The sequence below is a fragment of the Macaca thibetana genome, chromosome 10 (genome assembly GCF_024542745.1).
Source record: "Macaca thibetana thibetana isolate TM-01 chromosome 10, ASM2454274v1, whole genome shotgun sequence".
In the NCBI taxonomy this organism is placed as follows: Eukaryota; Metazoa; Chordata; class Mammalia; order Primates; family Cercopithecidae; genus Macaca; species Macaca thibetana.
In genome coordinates, this window is record NC_065587.1 from 63555082 (window position 1) to 63576427 (window position 21346).

The 21346-nt window shown below is 51.2% G+C and overlaps 2 protein-coding genes across 3 annotated transcripts in view; both read right to left on the bottom strand.

Annotated features, from left to right (window-relative positions):
- The window catches only part of MYL9 (myosin light chain 9), a 345283-nt gene that overhangs the window by 190010 nt on the left and 133927 nt on the right, over positions 1–21346 (bottom strand). The gene's annotated exons all lie outside the window — the stretch shown is intronic.
- Positions 1–21346, bottom strand: part of DLGAP4 (DLG associated protein 4) — a 234343-nt gene that overhangs the window by 170856 nt on the left and 42141 nt on the right. The window lies entirely within an intron of this gene.

The following is a 21346-nucleotide window of genomic DNA, read 5'->3' on the forward strand; positions in this document are numbered from 1 at the left end:
GCAAATCTGCATGTCATGCATATTTACAATGCCTTTCCCACCACCCACAGAATCCCCACAGCAGCCAGGAAGCTGGGTTCCAAAGGCTCAAATCCTTCCCTGTCTTGCTTCTTCCTCCTTTTCCCCGGATGGGGGAAGTTGGGAAAGGGGCAGGAGTCATGCGGTCCTGAGTTCAAATCCCAGCTCAGCCTCTCACATGTGGGGTGACACCGGGGAGGCAGCTTCCCCTTTCTGAGCCTTAGTTTCCCCACCAGCCAAATGGGAACAAGAGCGCCTCCTCTGAAGGCTACTGTGAGGACTGAGAAGACAGTGCAGGTGAAATATTTGGTGCATAATATGTGCCCAATAAGCCCAACAAAGGCACTTCTAAGAGGCCCTTCACTGCATCGCATCACCACCTCCATGTGGCGCATCTCGTGTGAGAGCACAGGGAAGCCAGGTGTCCCTCTCCACCCACTTCCCCTGAACAGGTGTCACTGCTCCTGCCTGGATCTGTAAATCAGCAGGAACCAGGCCGGGCGCAGTGGCTCACGCCTGTAATCCCAGCACTTTGGAAGGCGGAGGTGGGTGGATCACTTGAGGTCAGGAGTTTGAGACCAGTCTGGCCAACATGGTAAAACCCCATCTCTACTAAAAATACAAAAATTAGCCGGGTGTGGTGGCACACGCCTGTAATCCCAGCTACTCAGGAGGCTGAGGCAGGAGAATCACTTGAACCTAGGAGGCAGAGGTTGCAGTGAGCCGAGATGGTGTCACTGCACTCCAGCCCGGGTGACAGAGTAAGACTCCATCTCAAAAAAACCAAAACCAAAAACAACCCACGAATCAGCAGGAACCAGTCCTCCAGGCAGAGGAAAAAGGCCCCTCTATTCCACACCCTCTCCCGGAAGCCTTTTGGCTGCCCTGGAGGCCTCAGTGGAACACCCTCCGCCCACCCTCCACCCTCTCCCCTCCCATTTTACAGGTCAAGAAACTGAGACACAGAGGAAGCCGAGCTGGCGTGGGGACACAGAATCCGAGTGGTAGGTCAGGATTTGAACTCAGGCTTTCCACATCTGAGCCCTGGGAGGAGAGGTCCAGGTCTAGGGGGCCCTGGGATAGGAGGAATGAGGAGAAAGGGGAAGTCGCTGGTGGGGGAGGCTCACCTTTCTCCCCTCGCTATCTCAGGGGCCTGAAAGGCCTCGCCATCTCTCCTGAGCATCTGATCAAGAACCAAACCTCCAGCATCTACTCAGTGCCAAACCTGTAACAGGCTTTACCTCATTTCCTTTCTGCCACAGCCCTACAATGTCATCTCTATTTTCCAAAGGAAGCATCCAAGGCACAGAGAGCTTCAACAACCCCACACCCAGGACGAGGCAGGGCAGGGCCTCCAACCCAGGCACCTGACTCCAGGACGATGCAGCCTCCCCCAGGGAGAACGTCACCAAACCAAGAAAAACAGGCATAGCCATCTGAATAAAAGTGTTAAGGAGCAGGAAAAGAAATACAAACTTCACTACATTCTAAGTCAGTAGACACAAATTCTCGAAGATGCATAAAATATTTCAAGATTCACCATAAGGTGTGAAAATTTCCAGGGCGGGAAAGACCGGTGTTTGAGAAGATGCGTTCCTGACCGAGTTGTCACTTTTAGCCAAATTCACCCAGAGCCCAAAGCTGAAGGAAAAGAGGTGGCAACCAAGGGGGGGCGGCCTGTGCACAGCACAGTAGGGTGTGCCAAGGCCCTGGCCTAGGAGCCTGAGGCCTCCTCAAATTCCCCACCTCTTCCTTGCTGACAGAACAGCAAGTCTCCTTGATCCCCACTTCTTCTTTTTTATTTTTTGAGACAGAGTGTTACTCTGTTGCCCAGACTAGAGTGCAGTGGTGCAATCATAGCTCACTGTAGCCTTGACCTTCTGGGCTCAAGCGACCCTCCTGCCTCAGCCTCCTGAGTAGCTGGGACTACAGGCATGCACCACCACACCTGTCTAATTTTTGTATTTTTTGCAGAGATGAAATGTCGCTATATTGCCCAGGCTGGTCTCAAACTCCTGGCCTCAAGTGATCCGTCCGCCTCAGCCTTTCAAAGTTATGGGATTACAGGCATGAGCCACTGCGCTTGGCCCCGCTTCTTTATAATGGTCGGGAAGCACCATTATACAGTCTCTTGGGTCCGGGCCGTCTGTGATGCTGTTAAAGATTCTGCAACTTCCAATGTGGATGAACTTTGAAACGTGATGCTAAGTAGAAGAGGCCAGACACAGAACACAGCACATGGCATTATTCCATTTCAGTGAAATATCCAGAACAGGTGCCACTGCACAGATGGAAAGTAGATCTGGGCTGCCTCAGGCTTCCTGGTGTGGGGACAGGGACTGAGAGGAGGTGACAGCTAAGGAATGTGGGGTTTCTTTTTGGAGGTAACGAAAATGCTCAAAACCAGATTGTGGTAACAGATACACAACCCTGTAAATATACTAAAAGCCATTAACTATATAATGGGTGAGTTGTATGGTACATGAATTATATCTCAATTCTTTTTTTTTCTTTAGAGATGGAGTCTTGCTATGTTGCCCAGGCCTGGCCTCAAATTCTTGGGTTCAAGGGATCCTCCTGCCTCAGCCTCAAAAGTAGTTGGGACTACAGGCATGAGCTACTACATCAAGTTAGTTTTTTTTTTTTTTTTTTTTTGAGACAGAGTCTTGCTCTGTCCCCCAGGCTGGAGTGCAGCGGCACGATCTTGGCTCACTGCAAGCTCCACCTCCTGGGTTCATGCCACTTTCCTGCCTCAGCCTCCCAAGTAGCTGGGACTACAGGCGCCTGCCACCACGCCCGGCTAATTTTTTATATTTTTTAGTAGAGATGGGGTTTCACTGTGTTAGCCAGGATGGTCTTGATCTCCTGACCTCATGATCCGCCTGCTTCGGCCTCCCAAAGTGCTGGGATTACAGGTGTGAGGCACCACGCCCGGCCAGTTTTTTTGTTTTTGTTTTTTTTTTTGAGATGGAGTCTCGCTCTGTCACCCAGATTGGAGTGCAGTGGCACGATCTCGGCTCACTGCAAGCTCTGCCTCCCGGGTTCACGCCATTCTCCTGCCTCAGCCTCCCAAGCAGCTGGGACCACAGGCGCCCGCCACCTCGCCTGGCTAGTTTTTTGTATTTTTTAGTAGAGACGGGGTTTCACCGGGTTAGCCAGGATGGTCTCGATCTCCTGACCTCGTGATCCGCCCGTCTCGGCCTCCCAAAGTGCTGGGATTACAGGCTTGCGCCACCGTGCCCGGCCTTCGGCCAGTTTTTTAACTGTTGTAGAGATGGGGGTCTCATTATGTTGCCCAGGCTGCTCTTGAACTCCTGGCCTCAAAGGATCCTCTCACTTTGGCCTTCTGAATAGCTGGAACTACAGGCATGTACCACCACGCTCAGCTTCTATATCTCAATTATTAACACTTAAACAAAACAAAACAAAAGATTCTGCAACTTCCCAACAGGTAGTCATCCTCTGGGAACCTGTGGTCCCTTGTGGTCCTTGTATGTCATGTTCTCCTCCTCCAGGAAGCCCTCTCTGGCCCCGCAGCACCCTTCCCTCCTGCCTGTTACTGGCTCCTAGAGCTCCCTTGCCTTCTCCTCACCACTGCTCATGCCGATGTAAGGTAACCATTGCCATGATCATTGGCTGACACGGCCTCCTCCATCAGCCTGGCACACAGGAGGTGCTCCAGAAATGTTTGTTGATTGAATAAATGAGATAAAATTCCAAACCCTAGGATGCACATATGGCTTCTGGCCCTGGCTCTATTACCTTCCAGCCGAGAAACCCGGGCAAATCATGGAACTGCTCAAGTCTTAATCCCTACTTCGGGGTAGCCAGGGATTCAGAAGGAAATGGACATGGAAAGTTCTTTTTGAAGTGGCTCCTTCCACAGCTGCTCCCATCTCAGTCAATGGAATCTTGTCCTTCCAGCCACTCAGGCCCAAGCCAAACATGAGGCCTCTCCCACCCTCACCTCTCACACACAAGCGTTCAGCAATGCCACCGGTCCCCCTTGACCCACCCTGCTGCCACCGCTGTGGACTGGGCCACCGTCACCTCGTGCCTGGATTATTCATGCCCTCTCTGTTGTCCTGCTTCTGACCTTGCCCCCAGCACAGAAGCCAGAGGAAATGGGTTAGGCCTTAAGTCAGAACTTGCCCCTCCTCAGCTCCACACTCCCCATGGCCTCACTGCACCTTGAGTAAAAGCTAACAGCCCTGCAGACACCACAGGCAGCCCTGTGCCACCTCTGATTCCCTCCTCCACCTGCTCCCTTTGCCCTAGCTACGCTGGTCCTCAAATACACCAGGCACGTGCCTAACTCAGGGCCTTTGCACGTGCTCTTGCTCTGCCTGCAATGTTGATTGATTGTGTTCAGATGTCTGTGAACCTTACCCCCTCCCTTCCTTCAGAATCTTTATTGAGACCTGACCTTGCCAATGAGAGGGGGTTTGAGCCCAGCAGGAGGACTCAAAAGTATGAACTCCAGGTAAAAATCCAGGCCCTGCCAGTTACGTGGCTGCATGACCTTGGGCAAATATCTTCTCTGCAACTCAGCTGCTCATCTCTAATGTGGGGGTAGTTATAGCCCCTTCTTTATATGGTGGTTGTAGGGCTCAAATGAATTCAGCGAGTGTAACCTGTGTGTCTGCTACACTCCCCAGCCCTCCACAGCACATTCCCTGGGCCTGTCCCTGCCTGCTTTCCTGTTTTTCTCAGCCCATATCATTATACAACAGGCCATGTAATTGCGTAATTTATCCTGATCATTGCCTGCTCCTCTCACTACAGTTGTCAGCCCCGAAGGGTAGAGAGTTCTGTCCGCTTCATTGCCACACGCTGTACCCGGCACGTGGAGGTGCTCCGTGAATACTTCATTCAACAAATATTTTCAATACTGGAGATATTTCTTGACCAATTGTCATGAGCTCTGGGTTTTCCCTCCTTCCCCGTTGCAGATGTGACACTTCTCTCTCCAGTCCAGCTCACACCTCTGAGCTCCAAATTCCTACAGCAGCTCTGCTAGCCATCTTGTGGACAGACACTGTGTACTCAATGTGTCCAGGGCCCAGTCTGTGACTTTCGCTGGAGACCATGCCCTCATCCCAGTATCATCTAACCTGGTCACCCTCAGGTGACCAAGAAGCCAGGAAGCTTCTATCCCTCTTCCTCCTCCTTTTTCACACACCCAGAAGTAAAGCCCAAGACTATGTCCTATCTTTTTTTCTTTTTCCTTTTTTTGAGACAGAGTCTCACTCTGTCGCCCAGGCTGGAGTGCAGGGGTGCAATCTCGGCTCACTGCAACCTCTACCCCCCGGGTTCAAGCAATTATTGTGCCTCAGGCTCCCAAGTAGCTAATTTCTGTATTTTTTGTAGAGATGGGGTTTCATCATGTTGGCCAGGCTGGTCTTGAACTCCTGACCTCAAGTGATCTGCCCGCCTTAGCCTCCCAAAGTGCTGGAATTACAGGTATGAGCCACCATGGCTGGAAATGTCCTATCTTTTTTTTTTTTTTTTTTTTTGAGACAGAGTCTCGCTGAGTCATCTAGGCTAGAGTGCAGTGGCGCGATCTTGGCTCACTGCAACTTCTGCCTCCTGGGTTCAAGCATTTCTCCTGTCTTAGCCTCCCGAGTAGCTGAGACTACAGACATGCACCACCATGCCCCGCTAATCATTTTTTTGTGTTTTTGGTAGAGACGGGGTTTCATCATGTTGTCCAAGCTGGTCTCGAACTCCTGACCTCAAGTGCTCCACCTGTCTCAGCCTCCCAAAGTGTTGGCATTACAGGCATAAGCCACCATGCCAGGCCATGTCCTATCTTTTTAAAAAACCTCCTACACATCCCTCAAACCCCCTCCCTTTGATCCCCCAGAGTCACCCCTATCCAGACCAGTACCATCTCTCGTTCGGACACTGCAAGAGCTTCCTCCCTGGGTGCCTGGCTGCCTCCCTGGCCCGTCTTCTCTGCAGCAGCAAGAAGGATCTTTTCAAAACGCATGTGGAACAAATGAACGCCTCACTCTGCAAGCCTGAAAAGCCAAAATCCTTGCTGACTCAAAAAACAAAAAAAAACAAAGCTTTCCAAAAGAATTCGACTCAGGGCTCCTCAAATAATGAATGGTCTCCCAAACCTTGCCACCCCAGGCCCAGTTAAAATGGTATTTGTTGTACAAAAATTTAATTTACAAAATGGATTTACACAGAACCTTTTAGCTCAATAAATATTTGTAAAGTTAAACTGAAATGGAAAAATAATTTTTTAAAAATAGCACTGACGGAGTTCCCTCGTGCCCTGGGGGCTTCTTACACCCCCAACGCCTTGTTTCTCCTCTCCACAAGCCTCTTCTGTTGCTCTGACGCTCCTGGCTTTTCTATCTGGGGGACTATAATTCTTCCCTCTCCCCTGCTGGCTCTGAGATGTGGCTGTTCCGCTGTCCTGAGTCCTTCTCACCCCATGCCCAGCCCCCAGGTGGTGACGCCATTGGCCCCCACGACTCGAATCACCACCCATACTGACCTCCTGAGTCTCTCTGTGCAACCCAACGTCGCCTCTGAACCTGAGGCTCATCTCCCCAGCGGCCTCCTAAACCCTTGGCCCATCACACCCCCATGTCCAAAATGGACCTCATCCCCTTCTCCCCTAAACCCATCCCACCCTGATGACACCATGATCCACTCAAGTCCCCAAGCTAGAAAACTGGCATCACCTCAGACCCCTCCCTGCCCCCATCCCTCCCCATGCCCAGCCCCCCATGCTCTGCTCAGGCCCCGTCCCGCTGAAGGCACTGCAACACATGCCACCCACCCACTCCTCCGCCAGTTTGTCCACCCGCCCCTTGGTTCACCCTTCATCCACTCCCCCAACCCTTCCAGCTACTCATCACCTACTCACCAAACCGCCACCCACAATTAGCCATGGCCCCGATTCCCCAAGCCATCTGCAGGACTTTATGACATGAAAACGACTTAGACCCATTCCCAGCCTCGAGATGCTCACACACCAGAACGGAGTAGTAGCAGGTGAATAGGAGTCTGCAGAGGCTGGAGGGGACCAGGAGTGTGAACAAGGGCACAGACATCGGAGGGAGACACCTGGGAGGTCTGAGGAACTTGACCAGAAGAAGGTGGGGAGTGACAGAGATGAAGGTGGAAAGGGCAACTGAGGCAGGCTCTGCAGGGCCTGGAGGACCAGGTCAGGAGCTGGACTTCATCCCAGCATTGACTCCGTGGAGCTAAACAGCCTGGGGTCAGATCCCAGCTCTACAGCCTCGTAGCTGTGTGACCTTGGACGAATGGCCTCAGTGTTTCCTGTCTGCAAAATGGGAATAATAACATACCTATTACAAAGGGCTGCTGTGAGGGCAGAGCTAATGCATACACGTAGTATATCTCTTAGCACAGTGTCTGGTAGACAGGAAATGCTCAAGGAGTACAAAGCTGCTATGGCTCCTGGTACTCGTATTACGATCCCCTAATCAGCTAGGAGACAATGGAGTTTTATGCAGAGAGGGCACATGCCCCTGCCCAGGATTCAGTGGGCTGGCCCTTCCTCCCAGCCTCACCATTTCTAGCTTTGCCCTCACCTACCAACTGCCTCAAGCCAGCCACACCCACTGGCCACTGCTCCAGATTAGCCCCCAGCACTCGATGAACTCCCAGCATGCCTTGCCCTCATTTTGAGAAGCTTGGGCAGTGGCTCCAAGCTGCAGGAGCCTGGGAGGTGTCCCCTCCAGAATGTTCTGATAGGAACAGCCCATGCAGTCTCTCACAGCTCTAGGAACACCGCTATGTGCCTCACAGCAGGTCCTTGCATGCAACACCAACTGGGAAGCCCTTTACCTAGCTTTTTCCTAGAACTCACCGCTGTGTGTAGGCCACAGATGAGGACACTGAGCCTCAGAGAGGAGAAGGAAGATTTCTTTGCCTCAGGCTACACAGCAAGTAAATGGCTGAGCAGGGGTTCGAATTCTGGGTCGGACTCCAGAGCCCCAGCTCTCTCCCCTAAGTCTCAGAAGCCCCTGCAGAAGGATCAGGACTTAAAATAACACATGGGCATGGATTTTCAAGGCATGGAGGAATGCTGTCCAATAGAATTTGTGTCATGACGGAAATGCTCTAATCTGTGCAGTCCCATAGGGTGGCCATGAGCCATGTGTGGCTACTGCACACTGGAAATGTGACTAGTGCAATTAAAAGACTGATTTTTATACAAAAATTAGCCAGGCATGGTGGTGGCATGTGCCTGAAATTCCAGCTACTTGGGAGGCTGAGGCATGAGAATTGCTTGAATCTGGGAGATGGAGGTTACAGTGAGCTGAGATTGCGCCACTGCACTCCAGCCTGGGTGACAGAGACTCTGTCTCAAAAAAAAAAAATAATAATTTAAAAAAATACAAAACTGATTTTTAAATTTAATTTGAAGTTCAATAGCCACATATGGCTCGTGGTTACCCTACCGGACAGCTCAGGGCCAGGTAGCTTTTAGCATTCTCAATCCCATACTGGAAGGACTGGAACTGCTTGAGTTCTATTTCTTCTTGAGCATTTCTGGGATGCTCATATTTTTTACAAACTCACAAAACATTTTGTCAATTTGTCAGAAAGATTTCTACCGTGATCTACCTGGTCCCCGCTTTTATAAACTGAAGCTGACCAGCACCCTCAAGTTAACTGTTTCTTTACAATTCCAAGTCCTTTAAGAAATAGTTGCCAAACTCCTGCTCTGGGCCAGGCACTGCAACACATACGGGGGACAGGAGCCCGACATGCTTGTCCCTGTCCTCAGGTACTCAGGGTCTGGCAGGAGAGACGTGCCATACATTAGGTTCCACAACAGAGCAGTGTACGAGTGTGGTTCATGCAACAGCTGGGAAGCCACAAGGACGGGGACAGACTTAGCTGGAGGAGTGGGAGGAGTGAGAGGAGGGACAGTGACGTGGGGCCACCGCACTGCAGTTTGCATTTTCATATTCACTGTCTCATGCGTACCTCACTGTGGCCCCATGGGGGAGGTTGGGCCTTGACTGGTTTCTGGTTTTCTGTGCCCTGGATTCACTTCCAGAATTAGCAGTGAGTGTAGGCCACAGCCCTAAACCCTGGGACATGGCAGCCAAGAACCATACAGCCAGTGACAGCAGAGCTGGCTCGGACTCCCTGTCCAGTGCTCCCCTGAATCCACCAGTCACTTCTTGGGAAGGTTCACTCAGGACCCAGCCAGCTGGTGTCCAAATTTGTTTTCAGTTGAGAACCTAGAAATCAGATGTTCCCTAAGCCCTCCAAAGGGCAAGTCCTGTAAATCCGTAAACTTCCCGGCAGCTCTGACGGGATCCACGGCTCCCTCACCAGCCATCTGGCCTCTTCCCATCCCACTTGCTGACTTCCAAAGGCTGTGGAAAATCTTCACCTTAATGACATTTCCCTGTAATCCCGTTGTTCGTATTCCACACTCTCAGGGCCTGCCACAGTGGCCCACTCTCGCCTGCCCTACTTTTCTTTTCTCGGAATCATTCTCCGATCTCATCGTTGGTTCATTTTGTTCATCTTGGGAAGCATTTCTATGCACTTCCTAAAGATGCTCCTGCTTGGGGTCTTTGGGCCTTGGAAACTCAACCAATTCCAGTCCTTCCATGTCCTCTTGTTCACACTGAGCTCAGACGGTCCACAGCCATGCTCTTCCTCCCTCCCTTGTTAGAACCTTCCTTGGATTCCTCACAGTGGCTTTGGAGCAAAAGGCAGAAATACCGTATTGCAAACCAACACTTCTTGAGCCCCAAGAGCTGATGGGAGCCCTGACCCAGGCTGGGGTGATTATAGAAACAGCAAAAAGGAGGCGAGGCTTTGGTTGGGCCTTAGAGGATACACAGGTGTCCACTAGGTGGGCAGAGTGGGAAGGGTATTGGAGGCAGAAGAAACAGCTGGTACAAAAGGCAGAAAGAGGGACAGAGCACGCCATTTTTGGGAACTTCTGCACAAGTCAGGTGCTGGTCTGTGTGCTCTGGAGGAGAAGGAGAGGAGAGAGGGGAGAGACGGGGCTAGAAATGCAGGTAGGGGCTCACTCACGAGGGTCCTGCAGTGCCAGTCCAGGGAGTCTGGCCTTTACCCTGGGAGCAATGGGAGCTTCACCAAATGTGTGTGGGAGAAAGATCACCCAACAGCTTTGTGGGGTAGTATAGAGGTGGGTGGCGAGGTCCAGGCGAGAGCTGACAATGGTTTACCTAGGGCACTGGGGCCCAAAGACAGCAGACAGATTCAGGAGACATGCAGACTGAAAAATCAATCCAATTTGGGGCTGGTTTGATATGGGGAATGAGGCAGAGGGAGGATTCAGGGATGACTCCCAGATTTCTGTCCTGATGACTGGGGGATATATTGAATACTAAGGTTTTGGTTATAACAGGGGCCTGAAACTTTTTCTTAAAAGGCTGATGGTATATATTTCAGGCTTACAGGCCATATGGCACTGCAAAGCAGCGATTGACAACACATTAGTAAGTGGCAAGTTCTAACTTTTTTTTTTTTTTTTTTAACAAAAACAGGCTGCCCATAGGCCATAGTTTGCTGACCCCTGAGATACAAACAAGAACAACAATGGGCCAGGCGCGGCGGCTCACCCTTGTAATCCCAGCACTTTGGGAGGCCGAGGCAGTGGATCAGCTGAGGTCAGGAGTTCGACACCAGCCTGGCTAACAAGGTGAAACCTCGTCTCTACTAAAAATACAATAATTAGCTGGGCATAGTGGCAGGCGCCTGTAATCCCAGCTACTCAGGAGGCTGAGGCAGGCGAATCACTTGAACCCAGGAGGCAGAGGTTGCAGTGAGCCAAGATCGTACCATTGCACTCCAGCCTGGGTGACAGAGCAAGACTCCATCTCAACAACAACAACAACAACAAAAAAAAAAAAAAAAAAAAAAGAACAATGAAACCATCTCAAGCTGGCTTTAACAATAAAGTGAATTGATTGATCCATGTAACTGTCTGGATTTGTGGTGTACTTCAGGCACAGCTGAATCAGGGTTCCAGCTTCTTAGCCCTGTCCTCCTCCATGTGTTAATTACATCCTAAAGCTGGCTTTGCTAATGTACACAGGGTGTCTGTTCCAGATATAACAAACATACTATCAGGGGCATGAAAAAGGGCTGCTGTTCCAGCCCCAGTCCTAAGAGTCACTCTGATTGGACTGGTTTATCTCACTTGCCCATCCAGGAACCAATCATCAGGCCTGGAGGATGGAACACACTGATTGACCTAGCCTGGGTCATGAGCTCTGTGCCCTGACTGGCTTAACCTGGGGCCTGAGCTCTATCCTCGTGGGAGGGGTGGAGTCAGTTTCCCTACAACTGTGTAGCTCCTCAACAGGAATCAAGGTCTGGTGGGCTGGAAAAGGGAGGTTATACAAGAGAAATGAAAACATATGTCCCCATGAAGACTTGTACATGAATGTTCATAGCAGCATTATTCATAATAGCCCCAAACTGGAAATAATTCAAATGCCCATTGACCAGCAAACAGATAAACAAAATGTGGAATGTCCATAAAATGGAATATTACTCAGCACTAAAAAGGAATAAAGTACTGATACATGCAACAACACAGACGAACGTCAAAAACATTATGCTCCTGGGCGCAGTGGCTCACGCCTGTAATCCCAATACTTTGGGAGGCTGAGGTACGAGGACTGCATGAGCCCAGGAGTTTAAGACCAGCCTGGGCAAAATGGTGAAACCATGCCTCTGCAAAACCCACAAAAATTAGCCGGGCATGGTAGCACGCATCTGTAGTCCCAGTTACTCAGGAGGCTGAGGTGAGAGGATCGTTGAGCCTGGGAGGTCAAGGCTGCAGTAAACCATGATTGTGCCACTGCACTCCAGCCTAGGAGACAGAGTGAGACCCTGTGTCTTAAAAAAAAGAAAAAAGAAAAAAGAAAAAAAGAACAGGAAAAAAAAAATCATTATGCTGAGTGAATGAAGCTAGACGTGAAGACTACATGTTATATGTCTCCACTCATGACCTTTCTAGAAAAGGTAAAACTACAGAGACAAAGCAGATCAGAGGCTGCCTGGGGCCTGGGGTGGGAGTGGGGACCAACTACAAATGGACAGAGGGGACTTTTGAATTGTGGTGTTAGCTGCACATTGTATACATTTATTAAAACTCATCAAAGAGAATGCTTAAAACAGTTGAATTTTATGGCATGTAAACAGCATTTCGATGAAGCTGCTTGTTTGATTTTATCTGTTTTGTTTTGTTTTCTGTGGACAGGGTCTCGCTCTGTCACCCAGGCTGGAGTGTAGTGGAGTGATCATAGCTCACTGTAGCTCTGAACTTCTGGGTTCAATCAGTCCTCTCACCTCAGCCTCCTGGGTAACTGGGACTACAGGCACACCACGCCTGGCCAATTTTTTTCTTTTCTTTTTCATTTGTAAGAGATGAGGGGTCTCGCTATGTTGTCCAGGTTGGTCTCAAACTCTTAGGCTCAAATGACTCCCCTGCCTCAGTCTCCTGAATAGTAGGGATTACAGGTACAAGCCACTGTGCCCAGCAATACAGCTGTTTTTAAAAAAAGGCTGGTGGAGATGCAGTGAGGGGAACCTGGGTGCAGCCACGAGGGTCAACTCCAGATAGTGCCACTCTCTAGTCAGGGGACAGAGTGGCAGGAGAAGATCTATGGATAAATGCAGGAGTCAGTCCAGATGTGCTGATCAACTACAAATGGACAGAGGGGACTTTTGAATTGTGGTGTTGGTTGTGCACTGCAAAAATTTATTAAAACTCATGACAGAGAATGCTTAAAATAGGTGAATTTTATGGAGTGTAAGCAGCACTTAAATAAAGCTGTTTGTTTGATTTTGTCTGTTTTGTTTTGTTTTCTACAGACAGGGTCTGGCTCTGTCACTCAGGCTGGAGTGCAGTGCGGTGATAACAGCTCACTGCAGCTTTGAACCCCTGGGCTCAATCAGGACATTGGGAATGCAGTCCGGGAGAGCTCCAGGGAAAGGCCAGCAGTAGAGCTACAGTTATGGGGACTGTGGGTGTTCAGAGGGACACTGGTGGAGTTGACAAATCCCCCAGAGAGAGTGTGCCTGAGGCAGGAGGCCGGCCGGCACAGACCTCTGTCCTTCCCATGGCCATCCCCACCCGACCCCTGCTGGCCTCCCGTTTTGTTCTCAACAGTTGTCAAGAGGCAGTGGGGGAAAGAGAGCAGGCACTCTAGAGAGCTGACCTGGATGCAAACCCACTTCTGCCCCTCATTTGCTGTGTGACCTTAGGTAAGACGTTCAACCTCTCTGACTCAGACGGACATGATGATGGCACAGCTGTGGACAGGAACACACAGGACATTCTGTACAGAACTGGATCTATAGGAAGCCCATGGCAGGTGTGGCCTCCTGTCCCTTGGGCCGAGCCAGCCATCAGAGCTGCTGCAACTTTTCACTGCCTTTGCCAGCTCCTCTTCCTCTGCTGGTCCCCTAAGTCCCTCAGAGTTCTGAATGGCAAAGTAGCGGACCCAGGTTGGAGCCCCAGCTCTGCTCCAGCTCCTGGGACCAGGGCAAGTCTCTCTCCAACACCAGGCCTCAGCTTCCCCAGCGGTATGGTTCCTGGGCCCCTGTGGCCTGCATGTGCTGAGTTTGTAACCAGGCGATTAGAAGAAATGCTTCTGCCCTTTATGGTGAAAACAAAAGAGTCCTCAAAAAGATCAGCAGCAGAAAAAAGGCCCCAGGGCTGAGGAAACAGCAGAAGGGGCCTTCCCTCTCCTGCCTGGCCATGGAGAAGCCGCACCTGGGCAGTGAAGCCCAGCCCAGTGCAGATGCTGACTCAGTCACTTTGCAGGGACAGCTGAGGTCACTGCGTGACTCCTGCCAGAGCCGCCCCCTCTCAGTCTTCCCAGCAGGACCTGCCACAGGGCAGTGTGGGTGGGAGGGGTCTTTCTCTCTCTGAGCCATGGCTGCCCCGTCTAAAACCCCTCCAGAAAAGCTGCTCTGCAGGTCCAGTTTTCTCCCCACCCTCCGCTCTGAGCTCATCGGGTACCCCGGCCACCCCTTCTCCCCATTTTCCATGGTTCCAGGCCCCCTGGAGTCTCTGAGGCTGCCCCAGCACCTCCATGGGAGATGCCAAAAGGATGATTCACTAGAGTCAAGGAATTGAGGCCCAGAGAGGGTGATGCATGAGCAAGGCCACACAGTGGATGCAGGAGGAGGTGGGGGTAGCGCAGGACTTGGGCCCCCCGAGCAGCCACTCATTTTCGTGGCTCCCCTCTTGTGGATGTTATGACAGCAAGAGTCCCATTCTTTGTCTGTATAACTCAGACTAACACCTAGACTTTCAGTTCACCAGACATGCCTCCCGTCACCCACACCTCCCTGCCTGAAGTGACCATGGGGGCCCCAGCCCCTCCCCTCCCCCAACACTCACTCTCTGGTGACCCTTCCAGCCTCCTATCCTGCTCACTGGCACATCCAGCCTGGCCTCCCCCGAACTGTAGACGTCTCCATGCAGCACTGCCCGCTGGGCCTCTCCACCTGGATGTCTACAAGGTATCAGACAATTTTCACCACCTTCCCTTCCTCTCCCGAACCTGCTTCTCCTGTAGTTTTCCCCATCCCACCTGGGGGTGGCTCCAGTTTTTTTTCCCGGGACAAAAACCTTCCCGTCTTCCTGGACTCCTCTCTCTCGCCCCACACTCAGTCCTCCAGGAAATCCTGCTTCCCCTCCCTTTAAAGCATCTCTAGGATCCAGCCAGCCCCCCTGACTTCCACCTCTGCCACCGGGTCCCAGCCACGGTCACCCCTCCCCCAAATGAGAGGCCCCATGGCCTCCCTGCCTCCACTCATGATCCCTTCAGCCCCATCTCCACACCGCAACCAGGCGGTCCTGTTGAGACACAGGCTCTGCTCAAAGCCCTCAGTGGCTCCCATCTCACTGAGTGGAGGCCGAGACCTCGCCCTGGCTTACAGGGCCCCATAAGTTCTGGCTCCCATGTGCGGCTCTGCCATTCCCCACTCTCACCATCACACTCTCCTTCCCCCACTCTGGCCTCCCAGCTCCTCTTCAGTTGCAGCTGCTCCACCCCAGGCCCTTTGCACTTGCTGTTTCTGCTGCCAGGACCACTCTTCCCTGGATCGCCCGGGGTTCCCTCCCTCCCTCATTTCCCTGAGTTCTGTAGCTGTCACCTCCTCAGAGAGGACTTCCTGGACCCAGACCAGGCATCCTGTCTCACCTGCCTGCACTTCCTAGCACTTTGTCCTGGTCGTTTTGCTTTTTAGCACTCACACTACTGACCTAGCAGCACATCACACCTGCAGGTGGGTTTGGAGGAGCTCCCATTTCTAAAGTGAGTTCCAGGAGGGGAGACATTGTCTCTCTTCCCCACCAACACATCTGCAGCCCCCACCACAGTGTCTGGGGCATAGTAAGTGCTTAGTAAATATCCGTCGAACAAATGAAAGACTGTGACCTTGCTCCTGCCCTGCTGTCTCGTGGGGCAGTGGTCCCCAACCTTTTCGCCACCAGGAACTGGTTTCATGGAAGACAGTTTTTCCACAGATAAGGGGGGATGGTTTCGGGATGATTCAAGTGCATTACATTTATTGTGCACTTTATTCCTATTATTATTGCATTGTAATACATAATAAAACAATTATACAACTCACCATAATGCAGAATCAGTGGGAGCCCTGAGCTTTTCCTGCAACTAGATGGTCCCTTCTGGGGGTGATGGGTGACAGTGAGAGATCATCAGACATTAGATTCTCATAAGGAGAGCTCAGCCTAGATCCCCCACATGCGCAGTTCACAACAGGGTTCGAGCTCCTATGAGACTCTAATGCTGCCGCTGATCTAACAGGAGGTGGATCTAACAGGCCGGCCACTCACCTCCTGCTGTGCAGCCCAGTTCCTCACAGGCCACGGACCGGCACTGGTCGTAGCCCAAGCGTTGGGGACCCCTCTTGTAGGGGGTCTGCCATTTATAAGTACTGATGACACCCCAGGTCTTGCCCACCTAGAAAAGATGGCACAAAGATGGCAGTAATCCCAACAGAGTGGGAGCAGTGGGTGCCACTCCCTCCTCTGTGCCAGGCAGGGGGGCTCCAACCTCTCCAGGAGCAGCCTCTCTTACAATCCCCATTTCACAGAGGAGGAACCGGAAGTTGTGAGAGGTGAAGTCACTCGCCAGAGGGCAGGCGGCACACGCTGGAGTTAAGATTAAAGTTTAGATGTGTCTGGGCCCACAGATACCTCTGAACCAACAATCCAGCTGCCCTGGCATGGCATCTGACTCCTCAGGCCTTTGGGATTCCGGAGTGAGGGGTTTGTGGTGCTGGCAGGGACGGACTTTCTTCCCCCAGTCACAAGCAGCCTCTGGGGCAGCAGAGGCCCACAGCCCACTGCAGAAAGTCAGGCAGTGAGGGACGTTCCCCTCCAGCATCTGCGAAAGGGAGACTGAGCCAAACTGGTCAGCAGTCCTCAGCACACATCGCATCTCTGCCATCTGCTGTGAGCACTTCATGATCACCTACTGTGTGCAGAGGCCTGAGCTGATACTTTTTGGAACAACGGAGGTCATGACCTGCCCCTTCCCCACCTGGTGCCCTGGTACAGAGGGCATGCCCTTGTCAGCCATTGTATCATCTGATTCAACCCAGGGAAATGACAGAGGGACACTATCAGGCCCATTTCACAGACCAGAGAAGCGAGGCATGCATTTTTATTCAGCACCTGCAAATCGAGATATTGAAGGAAGTTGAATTCTGAGTCTCAGTGGGGTCAGGACAAGGCAGGTGCTGGGGATGGAGAAGGGGTCTCCCCAGGGCCAGGTGGATGGATAAGGTCACAGGACCCCACTGACCCACCCAGGAGGGACTGCTCTCACCCAGGCACTTGCTCCTGCCTCCCACAGCCACTGGGCTACTCATCTGCTATATCCACAAGGAAACTGTCTCCAGCACACAAGGAGAAACTGATGCCAAAGGGCTGGGGGGCCTAAGGGCAAGCTGAACTCAGGGGATGATGCAGGCTTGGCACCCGCCAGCCTCCTGGCTCCCTGTGCAGATCCCCATCCTGTCCCCATGGCACCTCCTCCATGGCACCTTCGCGTTTGAGGACACAAAGAAGCCGCTTGGTACCCACAGGCTAAAAACGTGGCAACTGAGAGATGCTGGTGCACTCACCTGCTTGGGAGCCCATGGGGATGAGGGGCCGGCATCAGCACAGCTGTGCCTGGTGGGGCTGCTCCTTCAGGGCGGGAACACGGCGGGGCGGGGCTTGGGAAGATGGCAGTCGGGGGAAGACAGCCCATCCCCTGGGATACGGGGATGCTGCTTTCCCAGAAACACCTTGGGGAATTTGGTTTCCTAAAAAATAGCTATTATTTATTGAAGTGATGACCGCATACTTTATCATCCCAACAGGGATACTTATGAGCTTGAAAAGGAAGCTGTTAGTAATTACTCCAGAACTGTCCTGGGCAAATCATGACATGTGGGTACCTTATCTGTTGAACAACCAGGATGAATGCTGGGTACGTCATATCCATTGCCCTTTTTTATCCTCACGATGACCCATGAAGTTACTGCAGCAGCTCTGGCCTCCTTCCTGTTCCTCTGTCAAACTAGGCACGCCCCTGCCTCATGGCCTTTGCACTTGCTGTTCCCTCTGCTCAGAGCCCCCTTTCCATTAATGGCTTGTCCCTTACTTTATTCAGGTCTGTGCTCAAATATCCCCTCTTCAGGCTACATTCCCTTCACCTAAAATAGTACATCCATCTCACTATATTGTTTTGTTTTGTTTTGAGACGGAGTCTCGCTCTGTTGTGCCCAGGCTGGAGTGCGGTGGTGCCATCTCGGCTCACTGCAACCTCCACGTCCCAGGTTCAAGTGATTCTCCTGCCTCAGTCTCCCAAGTAGCTGAGATTACAGGCGCAAGCCATCACACCTGGCTAATTTTTTTGTACTTTTAGTAGAGACAGGGCTTCGTCGTATTGGCCAGGCTGGTCTTGAACTCTCAACCTCAGGTGATCCACCCGCATCGGCCTCCCAAAATGCTGGGATTACGGGCGTGAGCCACCACGCCCGGCTCCATATCACTCTTTATTCCTGATTTTTAAAATCATAATACTTTTCACTGCTTGATGTTATTTGTTTGTTTAGTGTCCGTTTCCCCCTCTAGAAAGTAAGCTCAGCCAGGTGCCGTGGGTCACGCCTGTAATCCCAGCATTTTGGGAGGTCGAGGTGGGCGGATCACGAGGCCAGGGGTTCGAGACCAGCCTAGCCAACATGGTGAAACCTCGTCTCTACTGAAAATACAAAAATTAGCAGGGCGTGGTGGCACACACCTGTAATCCTAGCTACTCAGGAGGCTGAGGCAGGAGAATTGCTTGAACATGGGAGGCAGAGGTTGCAATGAGCTGAGATTGTGCCACTGCTCTCCACCCTGGGCGACAAGAGAGAAACTTCATCTCAAAAAAAAAAAAAAAGTAAGTAAACTCTGCTAGAGCAAGGACTTTGCCTTTTTTCTTCACAGCTGGCACAGCACTCAAAAGGTGGCCATAACTCAGAGTAAAGCTCACTAAATATTTGTTGGATAAATGAATGAAGAGTAATGACCTCCAGTCAGGTGAAGAAACAGCATGGCAGGCATTGCTAATTGTCCCCCCATATCTCCTCCTTTCTTCTTCATTAACTGAACTCTTTATTTTAGCTGGGCCTTTGGCCATCTAGAATAAAGTGTACATTTCCCTCCCTCCTGTGCAGATAGGTGTGGCCATGTGACTATGTTTTCGGTAGAAGGATATAAACGGAAGTCATATGTGCACTTTCTAAGAAAATCAGCTTAGACGTCATACATGCAATATGGCTGGAATGTGAATAAGATGGCTGGAGCTGGAGCAGTCATCAGGAATCATGAGGTAAAGCTCCATTCTATAGAAGGCACAGTAATAACTCCTTATTGAAGAAGTCTAGGTTCTTAATGATCATGGAGACACCAATTAGGCCCTGAACTGCCTACCCAGTCTCATATTTGGGAGATAAATAAATTTTCATCCTATCTAAGCTACTGTTATTATTATTATTATTATTATTATTATTATTATTATTATTATTTAAGAGTCTTGCTCTGTCATCTAGGGTACAGTGGCACAATCATAGCTCTCTGTAGCCCCAAACTTTTAGGCCCAAGTGATCCTCCTGCCTCAGCCTCCTGAGTAGTTGGGACTACAGGCACATGTCACCACATTCGGTTAATTTTTAAAATTTTTTGTGGAGACTGGGCCTTGCTATGTTGCCCAACCTGTAAGCCACACTATTTTGAGGTCTCCTGTCACTTGTAGCCAGAGTCCCGCAGCTTTTCCATGAAAGTGCCAAAATTCATGCCCCGACCATCAAGCCTGTGTGAGCATATTTCGTTTTCCACAGCACCCCAGCACGGGGATTGGCACATGGTAGGTGCTCAACAAATACTAGTTGAATGAATGGACAAACAAGCTTCTCTTGGCCTGGGCTGATGCTGGTGCTCAGTGGCCCATGATCTGGCCCCATCTGCCCCCTGACTCCTCTCTCACTGCCCCTTAAAGAATCAATCTCTCCTCCCTCTAAGCCCTAATAACCTTGCTTCTAATCTGATCCTATTACCTGACTCTTGTCAAGTCCATAGACACAGGGGGTCAGCACTCTTCTGAATGACCCTCTGGCCCAGACCCCAGCTGGGAACTGGGGTTGCTGATGATGGACCATCCTCAGCCTTCCTTGAGGTTCTGCCCCCAGGAGATCTGGGAGGCCTGCACTACCACATCTCCCCAACCACACAGAGCACTCTGAGGGCAGGGACGGTGCCCAGCACTGGGAGTGGCACAGGCAAAGCTTCAGGAAGGAGGGAAAGACTGGAAAGGTCCACACCACATACTGTGGGGTGACAGACCTGTCAATGTTCTCTCAAATGTCCCCAGTATGCTGCCCAAGTTTCCACTGCCAGAGTCTCTGTCTTGGGCCGAGGTACTGAAGGCCCCTGAACAAGAAACCCCTTCCCAACCCTGCGACAATCAACCTTTTTGGCCACTGTGGCTTCAGCATGGATTCACTTCATAAGAAACAGATTGGAAGGTCTGGGTATGCTTGAGTTTTAAGAGGAGAGAGATGATGGGAAAGAACTGGAGCTGGAGGGGAAGAGTAGAAATTGGGGTCATAGAATGAAAAAAAAAAATGGGTCCTAAAACCCTCAAGTGACAGAAGGAAAACAGAAAGGAAATCAAGGGGCTTGTATAAGATGTAACATTCCAAGTCTTTGACAATCCAGATAAATCCCACCTACTTCTCCCAATATATCATCCACCAGCTCCCACACCACACACCAGGCACAACCTGTTTTTCCTGCCTGCACCACTTTGTGGGCTCTGTTCCCCCATCCACAATGCCATCTGCCAATCTCAGCTGGGCAACATCCGTCCCACTCTTTCAGGTCTGGCTGAAACCCACCACTTCCAGGAGGGCGTCCCAGATGGTTCCTCTCTGGGCCCAGCACCTTGCCTAGGCTTCCAGTGCCTGTCCCAGAGGGCAGAGCTCCTGCTGACAGTGAGTAGGGCTATCTCACCCACATGGTCAGCATATGGCTATACCACAGTTCTTCACTGAACCCCCTGAGGTAGCCACAACAGTGCCAGAGCCACTGACAAGCATGAGGTACCCACAGCCATCAGACCTTGGACTCTGCCCATAGAGCCCTGGATCCCAGTGGTCTTGGTGAGGCCAGGGATTTGCATCAGGTCCCTCCAAGGGATTATAATTTATGCTAAATTTCAAGGCCCTCTGACAAGGCAGGTAAGAGGTCAATGTCTGCTGGAATGAAAAAAATGTGAGGCTGGGCGTCGTGGCTCACACCTGTAATTCCAGGACTTTGGGAGGCCGAGGCAAGAGGATTGCTTGAGGCCAGGAGTTTGAGAACAGCCAGAGCAACATAGCGAGACCCTGTCTCCACAAAAATAAAAAAGCAAGCCTGGTGTAGTGGTAAGTACCTGTAGTCCTAGCTACTTGGGAGGCTAAGGTGGGAGGATCACTTGAGCCTGGGAGGTCAAGGCTACAGGGAGCCATGGTTATGCCACTGCGCTCCAGCCTGGGTGACAGAGCAATACCCTGTCTCAAAAAAAAAAAAAGAAAAAGTAATAGGATCAGGAGGAGGCAGCCCCCAATGTCCTGAAGAAAAGCTCTTTCAGTGGGGCAGGTGGGTGGATTCTGCTCATTCATTCAACAAATACGTCCTGGGCACTCACTAACAGGTGACTATAGTAACAGCTGACATTGGCTGTACACTCGCCATAGGCAAGGCTTGAGGCTTATACCATCTGAG